Source organism: Numida meleagris, chromosome 3 (assembly GCF_002078875.1).
Source record: "Numida meleagris isolate 19003 breed g44 Domestic line chromosome 3, NumMel1.0, whole genome shotgun sequence".
Lineage (NCBI taxonomy): Eukaryota > Metazoa > Chordata > Aves > Galliformes > Numididae > Numida > Numida meleagris.
In genome coordinates, this window is record NC_034411.1 from 15,375,174 (window position 1) to 15,389,386 (window position 14,213).

The following is a 14,213-nucleotide window of genomic DNA, read 5'->3' on the forward strand; positions in this document are numbered from 1 at the left end:
CATGTCAACTGCAGTTGAATGCAGCTGTTATCTACACTCTTGGGCCCTGCTGCTTGCTCCAGCATAGCTGAGTAACCTGAGGTTTTGTAGCACTGAGTCACAGCAGGGTAGCACAGAGGATGTACTACCATCCAGCCATGGGTTTCAGTCCTGAATTCAGCTAGAAACCACCCTTCCTGAGCTTGCACTGCAAACCAGAAGACAGGCAGGAAGGATGGAAAAGAGATACCAGCAACCACTTGTTAATCCAGATCTGTAAGGACATGAGTGTTCAAAGTGGGACATGGGTTGTCCCTCTGCTTGTCTACTGGCCTTCTAGAAGGGTTGGGTCAGAATCTGAAAATATCTGCTTACCAGAGGGATCAGCAGAGAAGCCAAAATTATTTAGCTAGCTGTCTAGGTGATGAAAGTCTGCAGAGATCAGTACTGCACCTGAAATTATCTGTCAGCCCATCTGTGCATCACCAGGATGGAGACGCAGAGCAATCAGCAAAGAATTCAAAATGATGTCTCTTCACATTTTGGACTGTGTACTTTCCTGGGTCTAAGACACAAAGCAGGCCAACCTCTCAGTCTGGAATCAGCATGCTCTTGAGGGGTGTAAAATGCTGTAAACCCTCAACTGTAGTCGTTGGATACTTTACAATTTATAAGTGTATTTCTAAAACATACTGTCCCAGTGCTGTCCAGGGTTGCTACACATTAAAAAAAATTGACCAAATGGACCCATCCTGTCAGTAGTGTAAAATATTTGCCCATTTATGTGTATGACTGTTATACCCAGTTTCTCCCTCCAGCTGATCCTATCATTATTTCCTCATGTGTCTCCCTGTCTGGACTGTAAGAGGGGTGTGGAGGAAGATGAATTGGGTCTTGTGGTGAGATTTTTAGTGTAAATAAGAGATCCAAGGGGTGTTACTGACTAAATCCCCACAGCCCTGTTTTTTTGGGACCCTCAACTGCAAAAACATGACCTCACCTCCTTGATGGAAGAGAGGACATGAGTCCAGAGTCACGGTCCTGCGATGGATGTGAGGAATTGTCTTGAGGCTGTAGTTTTCTTGGTGCCCCTATGTGAGATAAGGATTTAAAGGTTCTCAGTGTCACGAAATTATTGACCAGGTGCCTTATGACAGTAATTTGGCTGACAGGTGTAAAGAACAGATTGGAAGATTGGATGTGCTAACATCCACCTCCATCACTTTGTTGCCACGGTTTCATTGCATTTCCAAAGTGGAGGGACATCTCTCTTCGAGAAGAGCTAAGGCATATTATAGTCGCTCTCTTATCAATCATTCTCAGAAAATAAAGCTGTGTTTTTCTTGCAGAGTACTTACTGATGCCTGTTTTCAACAATCTCAAGGAAAACTACACATTCCTACACCTACAAGCAATTAAACAGCAGATTGTTTGACAGTTACCAGGGAATTTGCTCTACTAATGGGGTCCCAGGGGCTCTGTAGTGTGTAAGAAGCCCCTGATGCTCTTTCATGCCAGCCAAAATGTTTTGTGTAGTTAACACTGAAAACAAAAGCTGTGATGATATGCTGCTCCCCATGACAACTCTGCTGGCTCACTTCTCTCCGTGACAACACAAGGTTCTTTTGGAGCCAGTCCCTAAAAATGTGGAACTATGCACACATGGGAGTACTGCTGAGATCAGGGCCAGAAAGAACTGCAGGGCTTTAAAACAATTTCTTTCTTACTGGAGAAAACTCTGATTGTGAGAAATGGTGGAGCCCTGGGCAGCATTGAGCAGCTGTTTCAAGGCGAATTCAAATGCAATTTAAGACGAACAGAAATGACTTCAGTATGGTTCAGATTTTGTAAGATTCACAGTAAATCAAATCTTTGACAGCAGACAGCTGCGACATCTATTGATCAATGTTTTGAGTGAAAAAAAAGATAGAAAGTCATGGCCATATTGATTGGCCATTTATCATATGAAATGCATTTTAAAGAAAGCAGAAGAGACAAGCGCATCCTTAGCACTCGCGTGTGGGAAATGAACACCTCTTTCTGGAATGACCCCTGACTCGTGCTGGAGCACTGATGATACCTGCAGACAATGTGGCCACCAGCACTGCCAGAAATGAGAAAATCTGGACAGAGCACCTCCATCCACATCCTTGGAATTTAACATTTTGATTCATCTCTCTGTCTGCCCCATTTCTGATTACTTTCTGCTTTTTTTTTTTTTCCCATTAGGATTCATAATTTGATTTCTTCACAGGTGCCCCAGGTCCAGGCTCCCCAGCCCATGTGTGCTGTGATGTGCTGCTCTGAGAGATTCACTGCTGCTCTTTTAGAAGAGAGAAAATGAGGGTGCAGCTGAAGAGCTGAAACCATGGCAGAGGGAATGGAAAACAGGAGGTATTTCCAAGTAGGAACAAGTTAGTTGTCAAAAAAAAAAAGGCTATTTTTCAGCTGAAATGTTATCAGTATTCAAATTTGCATCTTTAACTCCCACCCTTCTTCCAACCCCCCAGATAGCACAGCACCAAAAAAAAAAAAAAAACCATGAGTGAGAAGCGTGGAAAACAGTCTGGTGAAAGCAATGCTGTTGGTTTTGTTTAATTTCAATACGTCACTGAGACCGAGAAACAAATGACTTTGGTCTCTGACATGTAGGTGTGGTACAGACAAAAAGTAAATGGCTTTCATCGTGAAGTGGTTCCTAGCAGCAGCATTCACAAGCCCTACCTCACTGGAAGGGAATACATGCATGTTCAAAGGCGTTTACCAAAGCAATGAAGAAAAGAGAAGTAATGTTTTCCCTTGACTTGGAATTTCCACTTCTGCTCAGCTGGGAATGCAAGAATGATTAATCAAAGTTTCTCTCTGTTTTAATCAGAGCTGTGCAAATAAATCATTTTTCAGTTCAGTAGCTGAATCAAAATAATAATAATTGTAAAAATATTTTTAAGTTCTCTGAAATGGAACTTCACACTTTCTCAAATATTTTCAGTGAACAGAAATATTTTATTTAATTGAAATGAGATGGTGACTCTTCACTTTAATTGCTCTTTATTTTAAACACACAGGGCTGAATCTGTCCTTAAAACATTGTTTTGAAGGGAAAAGTCAAAACAGATCTCTTAAAAGAAGTGTTCAAATACAGTGTTCAACTCTGACTGTTCTACTTTATCAACGTTTTCTGGCTTAATCATTTCACTAAGTTCCCACTTAGTATGACCTCTCCTCTGCCAGCGTGACCAAAACAACTGCTATTGGCATGATGTCTCTCTGAAACGCTCTCACAAAAGTATTCCAGAGCAATCTAAAAGCGGAAGCTGTTCTGAACCAGGGTAAGAGGTTTGATAAAGCAAATGAATTGACTTGAAGGGACTGAAACCACGAGCACGTTGTTCCTTCTTTATAAATTGTTCTTTAAAAAGAAATCACCTTTACTGTTCTAACATAATGCAGAAACCACACCACAAATACTTTCTCAAAATTCCCCAGTTTGTCCTCAGCTTATATACACCATGTTTGGAAAAACAGTTATTACCAGGGCCAAGAAAATCCCAGAGGCTTAAGCCAGCTCATGGCCATGGCCCTTGGTGGAGCTGCAGTCATGGATGTACTGGGAGATGCTCTGGATGTTCTCCTTGGGCTGGCACAAGTACTGTGAGATACAGCAGTGTTTTTTTGGCTGCCCAACCTCCCTTGGCCCTGAAAATGCATGTTTTCACTTTGTAACGTGATTCATTTCCATCTGCTCTTCTCAACCATCATCTCTTGTCCCTGAGGGAGTCCATGCTGCTCACAATCCCATCGCTGGGAAGAGACAAGGGTTGCTCTGGGTTTAATGCCAGTAAGCCCTTTAGATGGGAATTGAGTGGATCCTGCAGTGGGTGTAATGTTTCATGGCTCAAATTGCCTAAGTTTGTAAACAAGCCCACCTGTGTGTGCTGTTTGCAGTGCAGGACCAACATGCAGCCTCCTGGGTGTTAGGGAAATCACCTCTACCAGAAGTGCACAGCCCAAATGTCACGCAGCAGCTCTAAATGCAAAAAAAATCTCTCAGTGTGACTGCCAATTCACCATACCCACAGGAATCACAGCTACTTTATATAGCAGCACCCAGTCAACTGAAGCACAGTCTCTTATGAAAAGAACTGATACATTCAGCTTGAAAAGAGCTGCTTTTTGGGCACACACGCACCTATCTTCAGGGCTGAGATAAATGTGTGAGCTGCAGCACTAAATACAAACCGAGAACAATTACTCAGGGTATAATTTGATTAATTAACTTGGTGACACCTTGGGTAAGAAAAGGTAGTAAGTGGAGGAGGGACATTTTTAGCATAAGGAGAGGTAAAAAAGTCATTGAGTCCTCTGGGAAAGAGAGAGAGAGGAAAAAAAAGAGTCTGGCAGGTAATTCATTGCCTGTGGAACAAGAAGCTGTTAGTTGAGAGGAGGGGATAAGAATTATAAAGTGCCGTAAAACCAATATCTCTATAGAGCCCGTGATGTTTAGTGTCCAGAGTTATGAATTTCAGTTCCCCAGCTTGTCTCATGCTGCTCCTATTTCAGCCATGAAGAAGGACCTGGGAGCTCTAAAGCTTGTCCCTTATATCCACCTCTGTGAATTGCTCCCATAAAAAATATTTCCTCTCCTGACAAATCTTGCCTTGGAGCCCAGCTACTCCCAGCACAGCAGCACAGATCTCAGGGCTTCGTTCTGCCCTGGCTCACACAGCAACCCAGCACACAGCGGGCAAGGAGAGGGGCTGCCAGCCCTGTCCCTGCCTATGCCCTGCTGTGGGTGTTGAGCTGTAACAGAGATCCACAGCTTGCCGCTGTCTCCCTATGGGACTCAGCCACGGCCTTCCTGCTGAATGCAGCAGCTCCTTTTTGCTCTGCAGACGCAGGGGGGGTCCTGTCCCACTGATACAGGGGAATGCTGGGGTCTGTTTGTTTTCCCAGCAGTTTGGGTGGCCTTTCCTGAGCCTGCAGCCAGGCAGAAGGGAGTTTGTACTTGCTGCCCTGTAAGATTGATGTGGTTAAACAGCAGAAACCAGTGGCTTTATAAGCCCCAGCCTTCAAGTCTCCGTGATTTGTCTGGGGACTTTTCAAATTGAGCTTCCTCCTGTTTAAAGCTTCCCTGGAGCCAAACCCCATACTTCTGTCTCGGCCTGAGGGGAGAGGAAAGCTGCAGTGTGCGTGGGAACCACCCCTTGAGCACACACAGCAGAAGAGGGTTTCTCTTTGGACGGGGAAGGCTTTTCCCACCTACCTTCCACCATATGGCCTCACATGAGAGCCAAGAGCAGTGCTTACCCACTGGTGGCACAGCACTAGGGGTCTGCCACCGCAGGGAAAACAGCATTCACAGCCCTTCTTCTGCGCGCCCCTGGCCTCCTTCCAGCTCGCTGAGAGTGACTCACTTTCTGCGGGTTACTGGCAAAAAATGATACAAAAGCAAGGCAGAAAATATCCTGTATCAAGCCATTAGAGCAGAGAGAAGGAGATATAGGGTGTAGTTTTTTTTTTTAAATTGTTTTTTGTTTCCAAAAAGAATGAGAAAGTGAAGACATCTGATGCTGACTGCAGGTAAGACCATGAGCGCTTATGAAATGGGGTACAGAGGATCTGCTTTCTGCTTACTGTCTGTCTATAGCTTAGCACCAATCCCGTGTTGATATTGCAGTGCTTTTGCTGGGTATCTCAGAGCTCTCTTTCTCCCAAGATTTTTCCCTGGTGTGAAAGACAGCTGCCAGGACACCCAGCACTGCCTTTTATCACTGCTTTGGAGGGAGCTCTGCTGAATACCATCAGCTGACAAACAAGACACAGAGACTTTCATGAAGTTACTATCCTCAGGAGTGCAAAATCAGGAGTCTGCTATCCCAAATTCAATTAGCTTAAAAACACAAGTTTGAGAGACAGAGCAAATCTCCTTTTCCTTAGGGCTTATATGTCAAACTGTTGCCTGCAGCCAAACGAGCTAGAAACGTAGTGCTGTGAAGAAATGAAATCCATGGCTCTCACTCAACGCCATGACTCCTTGAGCCCAGATTAAGAGGTAGGGATATCATACAGTCACTGGAGCCAGTTACAGGCAGGACTGAGGAGGTAACAAGGTACAGTGTAGTTTTTCCCAGTGGGGAAGGGGTTTTCCCAACTCAGAGATGATGTGCAAGGACATGTTTGTAGCTCTTGTCCATCTAGCTGCAAACAGCAGGGAGAACTGGTTGTGAGGAAGGCTCCACTCCTGCCTAAACATAACCTGGATATCTGTGTGCATTGCATCTCACCTAGCCATAGTGCAGGAGGTGGTGTAGATCTCAGGATCTGACTCATTCATAGCAAAACCACCACGCAGGACATTGCTATGGGAATGGATGTTCTTGCTTGCCTTAACACAATGAAGATGTAAGTGAATTAAATTCTGAGTTGTCACAAGTGTCCACAAGTATCTATAGGGACAAGCTAGGCCTGATTCTCATTCACTTGGGGAGCTGTTAGTGATTGTGCAGTAGAAGGATTGCTATCTGGACTTTGTAAAAAATGCAAATTAGGCTCCTAATGCTGCTGCTGGGGAGAGGATTAAATTTATCACAAACAGTAGGGATGTAATGTTTTGTATTCCCTGAGCAAATCCTTCCACAGCAGAATGAAAGCAGAATGAAAGATTAGAAATTGTGCCCATAATCCAAATGGAAAGGCTTTTTTTCTTCATGTAAGCCAAGTTAGCAAAAAAAATAATATTAAAAAAAATTGGACACTTTTCCAACTTTCCTGTATTTACAGATGATTTACAATTTCTTTTCCTGGGGAAAAGATGCTGGAACAAAACAAAACAGAACAAAACATAAACCAAACAAAACCTAGGAAAAATAATTATCAAGACTCCCTGTGGGTCCAGAGTCCTACTTATTCAATACATTGACAACTAGCCGTGTTGAAGGAAGGCTGTATAGAACATGAAGTCAGTAAAATATTCAACTGACCTTGGTCCTGAGCTGAGGAAGGGAGGAGATATGCCAGTGGTGCTCGTAGGAATGAAGGAAGGGGTGAAGGTTTCCTGTTTTTCGAGGCAGAAGTGGGGCAGGACTCAGTGGGAAGTCATCACTGAGAAAATACACCAAAAATATTTACAAGGAAACGGTGAATTCAGGAGAGTTAAGCTGAGATGGCCTAGGTAATTAACAGGCAAAAGTCCCCTTCCTGTTTATTGCCCTCTTATATTGAGCAGAGATGTCTGAGTGTGGTGTGGGGCCACCACAGCAGGACATAGCTGGGTGCTGCCCAGCTCCGCATCCCATCAGCCAACAGCCTGAGGCAGCAGGGCTCTCTCCCTCCCTCCTTCCCTCACTACTAGGCAAGTCAAAATAACTTGTTAGCAGTCCAGTCGCGTTCCACTCCTTATCATTTATTCATTCTGATTTCTGAACCAGACATAACAAATACACCCACCATTAGCTCTGAATACCCCCTCCTAGGATGTAAAGCACACTGTAATCAATAAATATGCAGTGCTTGGTGCCTCCACTGCCAGAGGGTGGTAAAACTCACGTTCATTTACCTTCAATTCACTCAGTTCTACTTCAGTTCACTCCTCTCTTAAAGCACCCAGGCTATTGAAAGGAAGAGATGCCAGAAGGCTATGCAAACGATGGTCTAACCTTTTTTTTTTTTTTACTTCATCTTACTCGCTTGTATCAAAGCCAAGTCAAACACTGCCACTGGGGCTTAAAAACAGCTTATTGTGATGGTCAAGAGTGAAGACTACACCCTGGACACCAGGCCATACTCCAGTTTTGGAAAGCTAGGCTCTAATTTGAGGGCAGTGGCTCAAAGAGCATCTGGTTACTGCTCTAAGAAACTACCTTAAGTGCAAGCCTAAAGCAAAAGTAATGTACTCTTTAGAGCATGTGGCTATTAGCGTATTGCAAAGAGCCCCATGCTTAATGCATCTATTCATCCACATGCTCAGGCAGTTCACACGCTTTACAGTCAGAACTACCCTTACCACTTAGCTCTTAAATCTGGGAAACTGCAGTCATACATGAAATAAAATGAATAGGCAATCCCAGAAATCCAGCCTTCCACATTTATTACGTGTATCTGTATAACATACATAGTGATCACCAGCTGCAACAGAGTATCCCAAAGGAAATTCTTAACTTTGCTAATAGAAAGCAAATAGAAAGTAAAGCAAAACCCAGATAAACACATAAAACATACAAGCAGAAAAAGGAAAACCCAGTAGGATAATTGCTGCTTTTGGAAAACCAACACTGTAATTGCTTCGATGCAGAGGTGTTCTCCACTCTGTTACTGGGTTTATGCTCTGGGAGAGCTGAATGGTTTACTTATTTTCGCCCCTGCGTGGAGGAAAAATCAGAATCAAGCCAAATTCCAAGAACCCAGAGGACTGACTGGAAGCTCTGACCTGGGCTGGAACAACTGTCCTCATGCCCAGTTTGTTTGCCTCTGTGTAACTGACTGCAAAGTGTTACACAGCTGCAGATATTGGATTAAGCACTTCTGTTTGCCATTGCAGAGTCAGAGTCTGAGAAATAATCTGTCCAGTTGACATAAACTGCACTCAGCTTCAGTTTGAACTTCAGCAGTCTTTAGAGCTGGGTGAGAGTTAGAAGCTAGGAACTATTTTTTACCATCACTGTAAGATGCACCTGGGTTTAGATGGACCCCTTCATTTTCTGTTGTTCTTACAGAAGCCAATTCTGGGACGAGGCACAATCACTGATACCCAATCCAAAAGGCTTTTGGGCTTAAAGCTCAGGTCGCTGGAGGCAGCTATGTGTCTGCAGGGTGTCATTCACTCATATCATAGCTGTGCTTGCCTCTAAAAACTAAGGAAAAGAACAAGCTCTGGATGAGGGAGCTTTCACAAACATCAAAGCAGGTTCCATTTTCAGTAGGAGTTTGGTATCTTTACAAATGTCTAGAGGAGAGCAAAGCAAGAAAAGTAAAAAATCCTGCTTCCAGTCTTAAGTAAACATATGAATTACAGATCTTTTTTATCTACCCACTCATCCATCCATTCCCTGAGGAGTTCGGTACTTTGGTGCAAGTCCTCAGATGTGTCAGGAATACCAGGTGACAGCTGAGCACTGCATTAATATTCTTCCCTATCACCAAGCGGGTTGCTGGGGCTTGGGAGGAAGCGAGAAAAGTTTTTAGCCTTTCAATATGCAGCTGGTGTGTGCTACCACGTGAAGAATAAAGCTCAACCACAGAGATTCGTACCATGATTAATTCATATACAGACAATTCTGCTTCACATAGCTCCTTTGGCAGAGATTGTGCGAGGTGGGAGGCTGCCATATAAGTCAGCCCACGTATAATTATTAGTGGTATTGTTAAAACTTTTATGTTGTTGTCTGTCTGATGAAGGCAGGTCATTCATGCAAGTGCTAACAGCTCTCATTTCTGACAGTGTCATTTTGCTACTTTAAGAATAAATTGAATAGAAGGAACCTCACATTCTCCAGTCTCCTTCATTGTAGATTTCGCCCAAAGCTCTGTTTGGCACTTAAAAATCAGGAGGGACTTTCTGTAATAAATCTGGGAGAGGCTCTCTCAGTTGCTGCAGTACAGACTGCCTTCTGAGCCTTGCTATCCTGTGCTCCCCAAAATCCCTAGGGCTAAAACTTCACTGTAAATACACAGGAGCCTGGCACAAAGGCTAAGTGGCACTGCACAGCCCCTGTCCATACTGCTAAACTCCATTTTCCCTCAAACCAAGGTGGTATCCCTTGTGCCGCCACTTGGAAATTTGTCAAAGCCATGACAAGGGGCAGTGCTAATGTTGGTGATTAGTGGCACAGTGCTTCATCCTCTGTTCTAGCCTTATTAATTTAGATTTAACCATTATTGCCATACCATCGTTCTGGACTTTCCTTCCCAGCTAGTGGAAAGGAGCCAGGACACATTTCAGCCTTTATGTGGTCAAGCCCATTAATCTAGGTTCAAGGCTGCTAACGCAAACAGTATTAGTAAGGTGCTAGGCCTGCCCCGTACTTACAGACTACTGGGGTAGAAGGGATATGGAAATCAGGCAGGCCTGCAAAGGGATCTCAGCCATTGCAAACCCTGACCCAATGGAATTGTGCTATCAGGGTCTGGGTTAGCACTTGCTCAGCTAGGCAGGCTCCTAGTGCAGCTGATGCTTACAGAACATGATGGCACAGTGGGTACTGATGGTCTGTGGCCCTTTTTTTCTCCCCACCAGACTTTCAGAAACTTTTGATATTTAGGGCAAGCATGGCTCTGTGTTTTCCCTGCCTGTATCACGAACATCAGATACTGGCACTGCTGGAGGTAGGTCTGATGTTTACATTGACCTCATATAGCTAGTTGTTCTCACGCTTCATAGCGGAGCACCCAGATGCCAGTTTTGCTCAGTCTGCTCCTATACAGCCTCTCTATCAGCCACACCAATATGGGAACCCATGGACATGGGCATTGGGAGGTCTAGGGGTCCAGTGCTCAGTGCACTCTTTCAGTGTTGCTTCAATAGAAGGTCAGAACTCTTTAGGAGCTTTGGTCCAAGTTAATGAACAGCTTCGGTATTAAAAAGCTGGGGAATCTTCCTGAGAAAGCCTGTACTTTACTTTATGTAGGGGATCATAGAATCATGGAATCATTAAGGTTGGAAAAGACCTCTAAAATCATCATGTCCAACTGTCAAACCACCACCACCATACCCGCTAACATATGTCCTCAGATGGTGCTGTTTGATGTCAAAAACAGTGACACACGTGGGGCACACCAGGACCCCCAAGCCCCCGTGAGCACAGGCCCCAGCCCCAACTAATAAACCTACTTTGTTCCTTATTGCCACGGTTCCCAAGAGGCCACAAGCACCGAGGGGAGCCACCACGCTCCCCAGTGCTATCAGGGCATGGTCAAGCCCCTTGGGCACCCTCCTAGGTGCTTCCTTTCCCTCAGCACCTGCCCACTCGACAGCAAGGAATCATAGAATCACAGAATCATTAAGGTTGGAGAAGATCTCTAAGATAACCAAGTCCAAACTCAGTGCATCCCCACCATGGCCACTAAGCCATACAGGAGCTCAGCCCTTGCTACAGTACAGATAGCTTTCAGAAGAGATCTTTTAGCTGTTTCCATGCCAGGTCCCAAATAAGAGCATGCCTGTGTGTACATGCATGTTTCTTCTGCAACAAATAACCGTATGTATAGTGACAGTGGATAGGATATACTAGATTGGACACCTACTGACCTGTACTTGGTCTGACTTTAGTCAAGTCGCAGCCCTTCCTCTACCTCCATTCAGTGTATTGAGGGAGTATTTTCCCTTTTATATCTGTAGTTTTCCTTGTCCCAAGAAACCTTTATTTCATTTGGGGACTGAATGATTAGTGGCTGTCTACAGAGTACAAAAACCTGAACCCTACAATGAAATGATAATGAAAATGTTAATTAGGATTTCCTAACAAGGAAGAAGATCATCTCAAAGGAACTGAACATAAAAAGAAAATAACAAAAGCTCTGTCAAAATGTACTACGCTATTTTTAGCCTTTCCTTATTTTTCAGTAATGATAACATTGCATTAATATAGTGTCTTCCATGTATTATATTAGATGCCTTCCATCAATTAAGCCTTCCAGCACCAGCTAGGAGTATTATTGCCATTCCATGAATGTGAAAAGGAGCATCTTGGCCAGAGAATACCTTCCTAACTGGCTGTGCCAGGGACAGAACCCAGCTTTTGGAAACTTCACATCCTAAGGTTCCACTGCACTGGAATCCTTCCCTTCATGATAATATGAAACAATGAAATCAATCAGCATTCCTGCAGTCCCCTCACAGAAGATTTACCAGACAGTAGACCTTGCTGAATGGCCCCTATCATCACCAGTCTCATGAGCATGCCTTGTCTTATGCTGTCCTTACAGATCTCTAGCCCATCTGCCAGGGCAGGCTCATGTCCTGCTTTCATCCCAGACTGCCTGTAGCTCAGTGCCTTTTGTCCTCCTGCTCCTAAAATGTAAAGACTTCCTTGGCCTGCTCTATAAGTGTGTGATGTCTTTCAGAGGGAAGATGAGGCCAAGTTTTTGGAAGGCATGGAGATCACAGAATCACAGAATCACGGGGGTTGGAAGGGACCTTGAGAGACCAGTGAGTCCAACCCCTGCACTAAAGCAGATTCCCTACGATAGGTCACAGGCAGATGTCCAGATGAGTCTTGAATATCTCCATAGAAAGAGACTCCACAGCCTCTCTGGGCAACCTGTTCCAGTGCTCCGTCACCCTCACAGTAAAAAAGTTCTTCCGCTTGTATGCATAGAACTTCCTATGTTCAACTTTTAGGCCATTGTTCCCTGTCCTTTTGGCGCTCACCACCAAGAAGAGCCTGGCCTTATCCATTTGCTTCCCACCTCCCTGTAGATATGTAAAAACATTAACCAGATCCCCTGGATCTGCTAACAGAAGGACCATGATCTCCTGGTCCAGTATCTATCTTTCTGGGGACCAACCAGGGAGCTCTCACCTGCTCTTCTGTCCTATAACCTTGAACCTTAGAAAACATGCACATGCTGTATTTCATGTTTTATCAGTTAAGCTGGAGGCCTGATGCTGCTGCTTTCACATCTGCCCTGGCTTTTATGCTGATGTTAACATCTAAGACTCAAAATCTTGTTCCTCTACGGTGCAGTGGCTCAGCCACACTGCTACAGGATGGCTCAGTAGGGATAATCTCCCAAATGAATTAAGCAGAAATGAAACAATGTAATCAATCAGCATTAATGAGCACGGCCCAATTGTTTACAAGCTGTTTCTGTGTTTCAGCCACTGCCTTTGATCTCCAGTGCAGATGTGTGCTGGCACTATATCAAAATGCAAACTATATTCTGTTCACTGGGGCTCAACACGATGTCCCTGTGCTGACAGTGGATCGAGCAAAATGAGTACATGACTTTAACTCACTGATTTATCATGCAGTGCTGGCCAGTGGCGGCTGGCTTGGAAGAAAACACATTTCCAGTCTGAAGATCTGATCTCAAGAACAAAATGATGATTTAAAAAAAAGGCAGGCCAGAAAGGCTGCTTAGAAAGGGGATGACTATGGACACTGACAGACAAGCATATGACTATGAAATGAAGACTAAGTTTATTATAAAGCTGGAAACACATATTTTGTTAATGCAATATTTAATATATGTCCGGATTTCCAGAATTACATAGGAAACCGCTAGTCAGTGCAGCCTTGTGGGGATTCACCTGATGTAGCTGAAATGTCATCACTAGGGCCACCTGGAAAATGAGATGGTAAGGAAAAGCTAATGTAAAAAATTGTTTAAAAAGAAAAAAAAAGGCTGAACACATCTCATTTGATAGCGGCTTTCCAATGGATAAAAATGAATATTTTAAAGGGAAAATAACATACTCACAGGAATTATTTCGGAGTTATTTTGAACAACAGTAGAGCTTTTTCTTTATGTCAGGGATTGTCAGTGTTTGTACAACGCCTACTGCTTCTCCTCTCTTCTGGCCCAGCCACTATGGTAATAATGAGAATAACAACAGCAGCAGCCGTGCCATGTATGTTAATGACCATGTACTCAAACAAGAGCAGGCAACATATTGCTGGGAAAGATGGAGAGAAAAAAACAGTGAAGTTAAGATACAAGAGGAACATTTAATGATAACTATATAAACAGGTGAAAACAGGCTGAAACCTTGGTGAAGTAGCATAATCTGGCTGGAGGTGTATATTAGAAATACAACAAATGAGATAGAAAAGAACAGTTGAAAAAAAGAGAATGCCGCAAGGAAAACTATATATATATATATTTAAACTCTTAAGAAGAACATGGAAAATCATTAATGACTTCTCAAAGACTGGAGAGTTGTTTTATTGGTATCACAAGAAACAGGCTGTGCTCATGAGATTTGTTAGGGCAAAAATAATTGGCAGAGGTTGAGATATGTGATCACACTGTACTGAAAAGCTGATGTAATCAGGTTGTTCTGCAAGAACAGACCAGAAATACTCTGTGAGAATAGAACCAGAAATAATAACAAAGCTGTAGGATCACAGGTACATTCAATGAATAGAAAAGCTAAATTGTACGATGAAATATTTCATTTGTTGCTGTTTATGAGGTGTATATGAGGACACCAGATTAAAGAAAGGTTTTGATAAAAGGCAGGACACTGCCTCATCCTAGTGTTTTCTTTGCCTTTTGAAGAATCCGTTCCATGGGGC

The 14,213-nt window shown here is 43.6% G+C and overlaps 1 protein-coding gene across 3 annotated transcripts in view; it reads left to right on the top strand.

Annotated features, from left to right (window-relative positions):
* SYNDIG1 (synapse differentiation inducing 1) overlaps window positions 1-14,213 on the top strand; it is a 114,128-nt gene that overhangs the window by 12,757 nt on the left and 87,158 nt on the right. For 2 of the 3 annotated variants that reach the window (XM_021392146.1, XM_021392144.1), the window contains exon 2: window positions 2,234-2,373. The gene's annotated coding sequence lies outside the window, so the exon portion shown is untranslated. Of the gene's footprint in view, window positions 1-2,233; window positions 2,374-2,631; window positions 2,880-14,213 lie in introns of those variants that run through there. The other variant, XR_002437005.1, reaches the window with a different exon arrangement.